Source organism: Solea solea, chromosome 3, assembly GCF_958295425.1.
Source record: "Solea solea chromosome 3, fSolSol10.1, whole genome shotgun sequence".
Taxonomy (NCBI): Eukaryota; Metazoa; Chordata; class Actinopteri; order Pleuronectiformes; family Soleidae; genus Solea; species Solea solea.
This window is the reverse complement of record NC_081136.1, coordinates 9,741,268-9,753,365: the sequence shown is the minus strand read 5'-3', so window position 1 is coordinate 9,753,365 and position 12,098 is coordinate 9,741,268. Positions and strand designations below refer to the sequence as shown.

Below are 12,098 nucleotides of genomic sequence, written 5' to 3'. Positions count from 1 at the left end.
ACAAAATTCAAGTAACAGAGTCAGTATAGAAGCCGTGAAAAGTGGTTTCACTGGTAACCAACGAACCAAACCACAGTCACTGGCCACTTTATTAGGCACACTCCAATCCAAAATGCAAAATCACAATGGAAACAACTCAAGGCATATAGACATGATCAAAACAACCTGCTGAAGTTCAAACCGAGAGGATGTGATTCGAGTGGTTGTTGGTGTCAGACTAGCTGGGTATTTCAGAAACTGCTGATCTATCACATTTTCATGCACAATCATGTCTAGGGGTTCCAGAGAATGCTCATAAAAATATATAATGTTGTCAGCCCTTGAAGCAGATGGGCTAAAGAAGCAGAAAACCTAACAAGGTACTCCTCCTGACATTTTCTAAGGTGTACTGTGTACTTAATCAAGTGGCTGATGAATGAAGTACAGCTTCACAGGGATCAAAAAAGAGAAAACAGATGACACACTAAAATGATACTAAACTTAAATAGAAAGCTACATCACTGAAATGAGCTACACAAAATAAATTATTTAGTCTTATTGTACACGTTCTCATGTCTGGAAAGTGCCACAGGCTAAAAATAAAGGCCTTTGGCCTCAGTGTGTTCTCTAAACTACCTGTGAAAATGGAAATTCCATAAAAACAATCATAAAATGAAGGGGATCATTCTATGACCGCCTGGATCTCATACCTCTTGACTTTCATGCTAAGGGTCACATATAGAACTGACATGAATTGACAGACCTTAAACTTACTTTACTCTTGGGACCTTGGTGTGTAACACTTTCCCTGAACTGAATATTTGATCACATTCATAAGCTTAAAGCCCCAGATTGAAGTAGTTAGTTGCACATATTCCCTGCAGGTCCAGTCTAACTGCCAGATGTGGGCCAAGCAGGGCTATGCACATCTGTATCAATTCTTACAGTGGACACTTGCACGTTCGCGCGCGCACACACACGCGCACGGGCACACACACACACACACACACACACACACACACACACACACACACACACACACACACACACACACACACACACACACACACACACACACACACACACACACACACACACACACACACACAGGGAAAAAATAAGTCGGTGTAATTCAAGCAGGCACACATTTCATAAAAGCCCCTATTTGATGTGCTGGGTGTCAGTCAAGCATGCTGTCTGTGACACCCATGCACGCACATCCAGGCGCACACACTCACACAGGTGTAAGAGATTGTAAGAGGGGAGGAAGCGAGGCAAAGGAAGGAGAGAGTGTAATTATCGAGGATGATGTGTACAGAGGCCTATGAGGAACGACCGCTTTCCTTTCATTTCTCTGATCACTGGTTTAATCCTAGCAGAGCTACAGCAGGGCACGGAGCTGCTCTGTCTGCCTGCATGTCTGGGCGGCAACACACTGCTTCAATTTCTGTGTCTGTGTGTGTGTGTGAGTGTGTGTGTGCATGGGACAGGAAGGATGACAAAATATAATATATGTAAATATGAAACTTGGTGCATCTCTGGATTTGTCTGTTTTAAGTGTGTTTTCTGTTTGTTTGTGTACGTGTGTGGAGGACATGTCAGAGTGCTCGCTGCCCAAGAAAAGGTGTAGTACAGGCTGATTGCAGTGGCAAGCATATGCTGCTTTTAATGAAGGAGGGAGAAAGGAGAGGGAAACACAGGAAATTAAATTGATATGTAAATGACGGAAATTCTCATTTGAGCTGAAGGTTGAGAGTGCTACGCATTAACCAGCTTATGAGTTAATAATGATTTTTTTTTCCCCCTCTCCCTCCCTACTTTTTTTCCCCCTCAGACTGACTCGCTGCCTCCCTCTCAGAAAAGAGGGGTGGGTAAAAGAGGGAGGAGGTTAAAGATGAAGACAACATATGTCCCTGAATCTTAACTCTCAGGAGATTTTTCTTAAGCTCTTGTATAACCCGTTTCCTCGGAATCTGGACCTCTTTAAAAAGACAGGCCATTTCTGACTTTAAAAGTACATATCCAGTGGATTTTTTTGGCCACCCTTCTGCATATCTCTCCCTATTTTTGTTTTTCCCTTTGTAAAAACAACCAGATGGTGTTGAATACATCTCAGATGGACATGGAAGAAATGAAGAGCATAGGACAGCTTGTAATAGTGTTGTAGTTCCATGCAGCGAGCAGCAACAAAACAAAGACAACATCAGCTGCAGCCACAGAGAGCACCAGAGGCAAATGACTGCAGAATGATCACTGCAGCTATTATCAACCACTACCATTATTATTTTCTCTCCCCTCTCTTTGGTATTAGCTGGAACAAAACAGCCCAGTCAAAAGCCCTTGCCCTGCAGCCTTCAGTGATTGGAAAATGATATTAAACCAGACATTGTGTTCCCAAGTGCAAAGACAGAAAAGGGGGGGGGACACACAAAGCTGCAACAAATGAAGAAAATGGTTGAGGCCCTGTAGGGTAGAGAAAGAGCAGTGGCAAGTCACTCTCTCTCTCACACACGCACACACACAAACTTGGAATACAACACAGACTCACACAGTCACAGATGTGAACACAAAGGGACCACACTAAGTGCATGAATTTCACATCACACACACATAAAAGGAGGCAGACAACCACACATGCTACTATGACATAAATGAACTCTGATTAGAAATTATTAGCCAAAAAACATCAGACACAAATGTAAACCACATCAGTGATCTGGTTCTGCTCCAGAAAAGATGGAGAGGGCCACTGATGTCTGACAAAATCTTTTATTCTGCAGAAAATAAACAAGACATTTTCTGTCTATATCATGTCATACAACTGGAGGGGGGGAAGAAAGCCTCCCAACCATGAGAAGAGATGGAAAACATTAAGCCAGTAGCACTGCAGTAAAGGCTGTGGCCGTCTGAGCTACAGAAAATAGAGTGAGCCACAGGTGTCCAACTTTCTCCCCTGCCAATGATAGCCTGCACCACTGCAGAGGGAGCACAGCAACACCCACATACATAAAGACGCTACAGCATTTCCTGTCTCTTTCTCTCTCTCAAAAACACACTCCAACAAGCAATCATACATGCATAGATCCAGGCAGACAGGATGTATTTATCCCGAAGCACAGTGTGAGCACAGCAACCCAATAGTTGTAAAATGGCTTCAGGTAAGAGAAATAATAAATAAGTGAGTTAAAAGACTCAGGGATAAAAGAAAAGGCTTCTGTGACTACACACAAGAGTACTGGAAAATGTGAAAACAGGTAAAGTGATGGGGATGGAAGCAGATGTGAGCTGGTGATATGGGTTCCAACCTATCACAATACTGTGCATGCATCTGCTGTAAAACATTTCTTCAGGATTTGAGAAATTTTACACTGCATCCTAAATGACCCTATGGTTGCAGAAAGGAGAAAAGTTTAATGGCCATCACTCTAACAGCACTTGGGTAGTCAGAGCATTACAGCCAGAAAATAATTACACACCTAATGTTTAGTTTGATGTATTATCATAAGAAAGGAAGGAGAGACAGAAAAAGGGCAGAGGGGAACAGGATGAGGAAACATAAAAAATGGAGACATAAAGTAAAGTCAAGCGACAGGACAGCAAATGATTTTAACAATGAGAGTTCACAAAATAATTATTTGAGGTTAAACATTTTTCCCATCATCATTGAGCTGCCAATTGAAATGAAAAGAATTGCAGTAATGAGGACAATAATGGTGCCTTTTTTTCCACCATAGTCTAGTCAAAGGGAATCGTGTGGACACCCTCGATGAGTGGGAGTGGGCTTCAGTGGTAACAATGCCTCATCAGAATGAGACAAAAAACCTAATCCAACTGGAGAGCTGATCTACCTATGAAAGGATATTCTGACAGTGAATGCATCTCCACTGACTTATCTCTAGAAAACATGGTTGCCTGTGCGTGTGCTACAATAAACATGTTTGAAATATTAAGCTGAAATGTTGGACAAGACTGTGCAGTATGTAGGTATGAAAATCCGTGTAAAGGGAGTTGGACAAATCCAATTAAAAAAAAAGGAAGCTAAGCTAAGGTCACAGCTAAGGAGCAGTGTCACATGTCTCATTCATTAGAGATGCGTAGCACATGTTTGACTGAGTTCACAGCAGCAAATCTAGGCATTAAATACAGTATGAACATGAGAAGAAGCAATAAAAGCTGAGAGGTGATCAGCAGATTGACCCACCAGCAGGTAAAAGTCAACATTCTATCTCGATCCATCTCAACCCTCATCATTTTCTCTACACTGGCCCATGTGGACAGTTACAGGCTGTACGCTCAGCTACAAACAGTGCTCTACTTCTGCTGATAGATGGAAAATGTCAAGCTCTGGTCCACACTTCACACACAAAAGAGAAACACTGACAAAGTGCATTGTGCTCCTGCCTCACAACCCACTCTGGCTCCTGAACATGCACATACTGTGACTTTACTCCACATTCTTTATTGTATACTGCCCTTGTTAAAACACATTCAAAACATTTAAAACACTGGCTTCTTGTATGTAACACTGATTTGAGAAACTGCCAATGTCATCAGTCACGAAGAGTTAAATTCCACATAAGTAGGTTCTGGTGGGCAGGGTTGGTCCGAATGCGTTAAATGGATTGTTTAGCTGTTCAAGCCAACCCTGAGCTGCAAAGTGCAGTGGATAAAACCCTCAGTATTCTGTTTGCGTATAATTTATCATAATGTAGCTCTTTGGAGGCTTCACATGAGCCAGGACACTGTGCTGGCTTTAGCTCAGTGCTGACACCAAGCAAATTGCAAAGATGCATTTGTTGTGCACAAACGAAAAACAACAACCAGCAAAAACACTGATAATGTAGTATAACTGCAGCATACGTGCATGTCTTCATGTTACTTTTAATATAATGGCAGTAACAATAAAATTGATGTGTCTTTGGAAATAAATATACGTAGTCAAGCAAATATTCTACCTCTGCAACTGCTGCAACAACCCCAAACTATGTTATATAGACTTTTTAAAGACACTGTTACAGGTACAAAAAGTTTCCAGATCCATGAAAAATCTATCTCCACAAACAACTTGGAGATCTGCATGATTCTTTCAATCTGCTTGACCTCTGGCTTTTACAGCCGCTGGCTGATGTGTCCAACAGATTGGCACAGCAGCTTCTCCATAAGGTCATTTCTTACAGGGAGTCTGCAGCCAATCCAATCTCAACATCTTCTGGGCATTCAGTCGCTCTCTAGTTTGAAGTGATGCAGGAAAAGGAAGACACAGATGGGAGAATGAACAACAAAAAATACAGACACTATACTGGGAAGGGCACAAGTGAAGGTTAGAAGGAAGGAATACACTTGAAAAAAGATGAAGGTGGGAGATGGAGCAAAGGCAAAAAAAAAAGAAGATAAAAAAATAGGTGAAGGTGAGAGGTTGCAAGCCCCTCTCCTCATTAAATAAAAACTCTGAAAGAGCCAGATGTTGAAGCTTCAATTGCGTTTTCAACAGAGAATTACAGATCAAAAGACAAAAGTCTGTGTAACCTTTTAGGTAGCATCCCCTGAGAGACAAATGGAGAGTCAAGAGTCACACAAACAAACATATACACGCACACATATCCCCTAAGGCCTACTCTCCATGGCCTGCACCTACTTCTTGGCTTTGCTGGCCTCATCAGGGCTGAGCTGTATGCGTTTCATTTTAAATGGTGGCAACCTGCTTATTTGTACCAAAATGACAAAATGAAAATTCAACACAGGATTTTACTGGTTTACACTTGTATATACCATGCAAGTGTAAAGCAGTAATGCAGAAAAAAAAGTTGTGATATGATGCACAGATGCAATATATGTGTTCAAGTTGTACACATATCAAAAAGCAGTGCTCTCTGAGGTTTGATGTCTACATAGTGCAAGAATGGGAACTACATAAAAGAGTGAAGAGTATCAAGAGAGTGCCACGTCTTTCTAGAAAACAGGAAAGCAGTTGTGCTTTCCTTGCTGTAGGAAATAAAATATGCAACTCACTCTTTGCTTCAGACGCAATGGACAACAGAAAGCTGACCGAAATCTTCCCCTACGTCATATACTGTATATGCAGTACACATCACTTGGGATTTGAAATAAAAAGGCATTGACAATGAGAGATAACATTATATAGTGTTGTAAAAAAAACAACTATTAGTCCTAATGGGAAAAAAAGGTACATATATGAAACTAGATGGACAACTGTGCAAAGTCATAATGAATAGGTCTCTTTAAGGGCTAGTGTAGACCACAGCTTCCTCTGATGAGCTCTCGCTGAGGTGAAATTTAGAATCAGCATAAAGAAGGGAGAAGCTGGGCATCATCAAAAGATAGTTTTATACCGAATGGCAGCAACATGCAATCCTCCATTAGCCTTTAAACAGAGGAGCTAAACAAGACAAGGAAAGGAAACACTGGGATGAAAACAAATAATGAGGCAGTTCAGCACTCAAGCACAAGGTGAGGAAGACAGCTGAACAGACACCTCCCTCTCTCTCTCTCTCAATATCTATCTCTCTATCATATAATGTGTTTGATTCAGTGTGTGTGTTTTTATTTGCAGTATTTGTGATGCCATTTGACCTTGTCAGCCAGAAATGAATAGATGATTGAGGTGCAATCTTGCTCAGAGGCAAATAAGTGCTTTACATGATTGCTACAACTCAGTCTGACACGGGAGTGAAATCTGTATACCCGGGAGCTATAGCATAACCTGTGTTCTCAATTTACATGCATATTTACGGTGTAAACCTCCCATCTGCACAGTCGCAAAGGGGCAGATCACTGTGACTTCATCATTATAGAATTGAGAAAGTTTAGAAAATAGTTAGAAAGCAAAAAAAAAAAAAAGGTTAATCCCATGGGCCATATTTGAGTCAAAGGAATTTAAAATGCTTGAAATACATTTGAATGTAGGTGTATTGAGTGACAATGATACTGCAAAATGAGAATTGCAAGGGGCAGAATGAATGATGAAAAGGATTTCTGACAGGATTATCCAATCTTTGTCCGATTATCCAGTAAACATGCAGCCGTGTCAGGTAGCAGAGGCTGTAATTGTGGGTGTGTAGTTTACTACCAGTGTGTGTGTGTGTGCGTGTGTGTGTGTGTGCACCTTCATAAAGTGTGCCAGTCTGAGTATGTCTGTTGCTCCTTTGAAAAGCAGTGGCATTTTGTACACTGATTGAGATAATTAGCATGATAATTGAACCATCACGACGCACTAGTATGCTGTATGATTACCCCTGTGTATCTTTCAATTCAACTCGTCTGTCAGCATTTACCTTTCTGGCTTTTGCAAACAGTGAGCATCTCTTTGGCTGCAACATGAAAGAGCGAGTCCAAATTGTAGAGGCATTTGTTGTTCCACATGAAGCAGATCAATGGCTTGCTGTCAAACTGACATTTTGTCAGAGAGAATAGTACCAGAATCTTTATTGTGATTCACTCTCTGCTTTCAAGAGGAAATGCTCTGTTCTTATGACAGTGTAATTTATAAGTAGCTTTGTAGCCAAACTCATTAAAAGTGTGGCTGTTAAAGTTGGGGTAGGCAACGGATTTTCTCAATTTCACCCCCCATATTAAATTGAGCTCCAATTTAAAACAGAACAAACAGAGGAAAAATCACTAAACCTCAGAAAATCACCAAAAGTTGCGCACTGCAGCTTTAAATCTGGAAACACATTTTTATTTATAACTTAAAAACTGTATTTGAGCTGGAAACTGACTGTAATCACAGGGGTATCTTTGAACATCATGTCTAATTAAGCTTATTTTTGTAGCCCGACATCACACCAAAATAAAATCCAAGCAACCAGCCAGCTGAAGCTAGCAGTAACCAGCAACAGGCCAACAGAGCAAACATCAGAACAAAGTTAGAGATGAGATGAGTGTGGCAGACTGCAGGAAAGAGCCGAGTTTCAGGAAAAGAGCAGATGTTAATGCAGGTGATGGATATCTGTGGCTAGTTAGTGGGTACAGAGGAGACTCCTCCTAACAGGAGTCACAGGGTTTTTTATTGAACGACTACAACTTGTGTAGTGTTGTTTGACAGTGACATGTCTTTAAGTGAAGTACGCACCTGTGAGGCTGGCAAGGCATTACCACATGTCGGAGGTGTAGTTGTCCTTGATGCTCTTTTCCAGTATATGGCAGGGAGCAACCAAGGAGCCAAGCAAGCAGGTCATCCTGGGTGAGGTCATCCTGCGATGTGCCAAACTGCACAGCCACATCAAAAGTCTCCTCTGTGATTACTGTCCTTGTCATGTGGACGTTGTAGGCCAGCTGCCCTGCCACCTGTCCATGTAAGAGAATGAGGCAGATGAGAAATGAATCAGAGTGGTGGTGAAAAGAAGGAGATGTAAAAAAAAAAAAAGAACACAGAGATTAGAGGGGAGATGAAAGAAATGCACAAAAGGCAAAATGCAGAATTTGATAAATGTGAAATGATAGAGAAGTATGTTGAGAGAGCAAAGCGAAAGAAAAATTAGAGGAGTGAAGTGGAAAGGGAGACAGGGGATGGACAAAGAGCAGGAGTATAATGGGAATGCAAAATCTCCAGGAGGCGCAATACAAGACACGAGACACACTGAAATACATAATTAAATCGTGGCATTCAGTGATTCTCTTTTGTGATCTCTCGAAGGCAGGAAACCACTGCAGCCCTGAAATGGTAGATGTTTTTATTAATTCCTGTGGGTCTCTTTAGATGCAGCTCACTTGGTATTCAGGGACATCATTACCAAAATCTACAAAAGCTCTTATCAGTTAAAATACTGCATAGCTCTCTCCGTGTGTAGAGCTGTGTATGAGTGTTTGACAAGGCTTAGCAGCAATCTCTGCTTCACATCTCTTGGCGTCTGAGGGGAACGGACAGTCCAGCCTTTTTACTGTGTATTTGACATTTCCATTAGTCAGAATGAAAGCATAACAGGTATCAGACAAGCTGGACCAGGCTGCATAAACAGCCTAAACACCTCTCTCTGATGAGGCCGTGTGAGTACATGTACATTAAACCAACAACACAGGACTAATTTAAAAAAAACTTAATCTTGTCCATCATTTCTTCTAGCCTCCATTTTGCCTTTTAACATGTGTTAACTGCAGGAACCAACTCACAGGAACTAAGCAGCCCTCCCTGGGATTTTCAATGTCAGAACATTCATTATAGGGCTCAATGGGGCACAAATCTTTCATTAAGGGCTCCATAACACGTCTCACTGGGGATCACTCATTATCTGTTGGTGCAGCACCCCACTGCTGCCACATTTAGTTGGAGGGAGTAGAGTCAGAGGTCAGCTGCACCTGTTAAAGCAGGGAGGATCCCTCCTACTGCAATAGTTGGTGATGGAGGTGTACTTGCTGAAATTATCCAGGTTTCTATTTAAGTCCTTCATCTACAAGCCATTGGTTACGCTGAATGGTCCTCAGAACTGAAAACCAAGGACAAGAGTGACAATGCTTCATGATGGCACAATACTACTGTTCACACCCATAAAGAGGTGGATTGAAAGATTTGAGGACACATTATGGCATGTATTCCCCAATTATGTACGAGGTACATCATAATTGGAGAAATCTGTGGTCTAACACTACAAAGCCCAACCTCCTCCCCCAACCCACCTGGCCCCCCTCCTACCAGCAATTTAAAAACACAAGCAGGTGGTGCCTGAGCTTCCTCCAAAATGATATCACCATGCAGATTATACCGGGAGCCGTCTTGTCGAATAATGCAATCAGGCAGGTACAGCAAAGTGTGCATGTGACCGTGTGTGTGTATGAGATCAGTGCTGACACTCAGCAACTGTTATTTTCAAGGAGTGTACACACATACACACACAGACACACTACAGGGAACGGAGTATGGGTCACTTCATGTAAATGCCAGCAGTGTGTTCGCAGGCAGAGAAAGTAGTAATTATTCCTCATAATTAGTTGGGATGACAGTAATTGTAATTGTTAGTAATTGATGAGATGACAGTGACTATGCACATTTGCCAAATGAGCACCAGCAATCATAACCTGGCCTCCATATTGTCTAAAAACAGCATTTTTCCTGTGTTTTATTGCACTGCAACACATTAGTATTGATGCCTAGGTAAAAAAAAACAAATGTAGGTAAGATAGGTGGGATGACATTAAAGGAAAAACAACAAAGAAACAGTAGAAAGAAAACTGGGTGTTATATGACAGTGACTGAGATTCAATAATCACACTTGTCCTAGTTTTCAGTTACCACTGAATTCCTAAAGAAAAACAAATAAAACAAGTTTTCTTCACCGGGTTTAGAGATAAAGGGGGACCTCAATTTGCACCGTTGGAACAGAAACCTAATTATTTGATCACACGTGATACACACTTAACACTCCTTGTAGTATTAAAAAATAAAATAAAAAAATAAAAAAAATCTTATTTTGGGGCATTGTGTCATTGTTTCTTAAGTGGAAAATAGAATGTGTGGCATCAGCTTAATAATTAAATCTGAAAATCTTTTGCTGGATGTACAGTTGCTATAGTGAACACTTCAGCTGTTTGATGACGTCCAAGTCGTCTCAACTGACCTCAGTTCAACACTGAACTTGTTGGGCTGATTCTGGCGCTTCAAGTAGCTGACGATCATTAAATTACACACCATTCTCTCTATTATGAATCAGTGACCCATTACGATTATTATGTATCTGTTAATATATGGTGAGAAAAAAGTTTCATATGGGCCAACTCCCTGCCTCGACCCAATAACCTGATGTTACACTGAAACTTGTTCAGAGATGGAAAAGAATTATCTTCAAAATCAAGTATCAACACCATATGCAACACAAAAGTTCAGTTTGTATTAGGCAGGTTTGAAAATTGAGAAACTATGAAAAAGAAATGGGAAGCATTTTTATGAAATAATTTGGCACACATTCTGATTTGCACCGATACACAACAAAAACACTGGTTCTAAAAGCTTAAACCAAACCATCTTCAATTTGCTGCTACAGGAGCAGTTCTGGATGACATTGCAGGTGAGTCCTGGAAGTCTGTTTTTTGGCTTCAGATGAGAGCAGTTCATACCAATACTGATTGGACAGGAGCAGAACACAAGAATAACATGTCCTGAACTGAACGATATACCAGTTTAAGATCCGTCTGCAATGTAGATAATGCAGCCCAAACCCTGCAGAGTGCCTGTTGGTGGTTGGGAGACCATGACTATCAATTATTTGCTGCTGACAAGGTTTCCATGAACAAACTGATGGCTTTACCAGCTTACTGGAGCATAGTGAGACTGACATTTCTAGCCCCACCAAAGCCTTCTCACAGTACTCAACTATTTCTTTGCAGTCTACAGTATGTGAGCACAAACATAGACATACAGGGACATATATGCAGTTACATGAAACATTCTAACAGAAATACAAAAAATACATTGAGGGACACCAACTTTGATAATTCCATCTGGTTCATATTGTCAGCATAATCCAGCCTCCCTATTCTCTCTTGTTATGTTGAGCACTGTCGTTACTTTTGACAGTAGTCTGGACTTCAGGGTTGATGTAATTGTTCTGAGACCTACTACAGTATGAATAAAAATATGCGCACACACACGCACAAAACCCCCCCACACACTTTCTTCCCAGAGGTAATGACATAATTATATAATAAGGCCTTTTAGGCGAGAATTATACATAATAATTATGTGATATGTTGTCATTTTTAGGATTCACTGGACACCACATGAAAAGGAAAAAATATCAAGCTGTAAAAAAGTATAGGAAATGAATGGACTTCACCTTGAGATACATACAAACATCTATCTATCTATATATATATATATATATATATATATATATATATATATATATATATATATACACACTGTATATTTCAGCCTGATACCAATCATGTCATGTGCACAATGGCAATCCAGCAACTGCAAAAACATTTCCTTTCAATAGGTACTATTACAATACTATTACAAGGAAAGCTGTCAATCAGGAAGTAGTGGTGGTTCTATCCCTGGCTCGAGTTCAAGTGTCCTCGGGGACACTGTGACCAAAATTAGACCCAAAAGCTGTACCAGCAGTAAATCAAGCAATGACTATTTGAACTTATAGATGCGTGTCACA

The 12,098-nt window shown here is 40.8% G+C and overlaps 1 long non-coding RNA gene across 5 annotated transcripts in view; it reads right to left on the bottom strand.

The window, feature by feature from the left end:
• Positions 1-12,098, bottom strand: part of LOC131455775 (uncharacterized) — a 128,132-nt gene that overhangs the window by 113,154 nt on the left and 2,880 nt on the right. For all 5 annotated transcript variants that reach the window (XR_009239836.1, XR_009239838.1, XR_009239837.1 and 2 more), the window contains exon 3: positions 8,069-8,283. This is a non-coding gene — a long non-coding RNA (uncharacterized LOC131455775). The remainder of the gene's footprint in view (positions 1-8,068; positions 8,284-12,098) is intronic.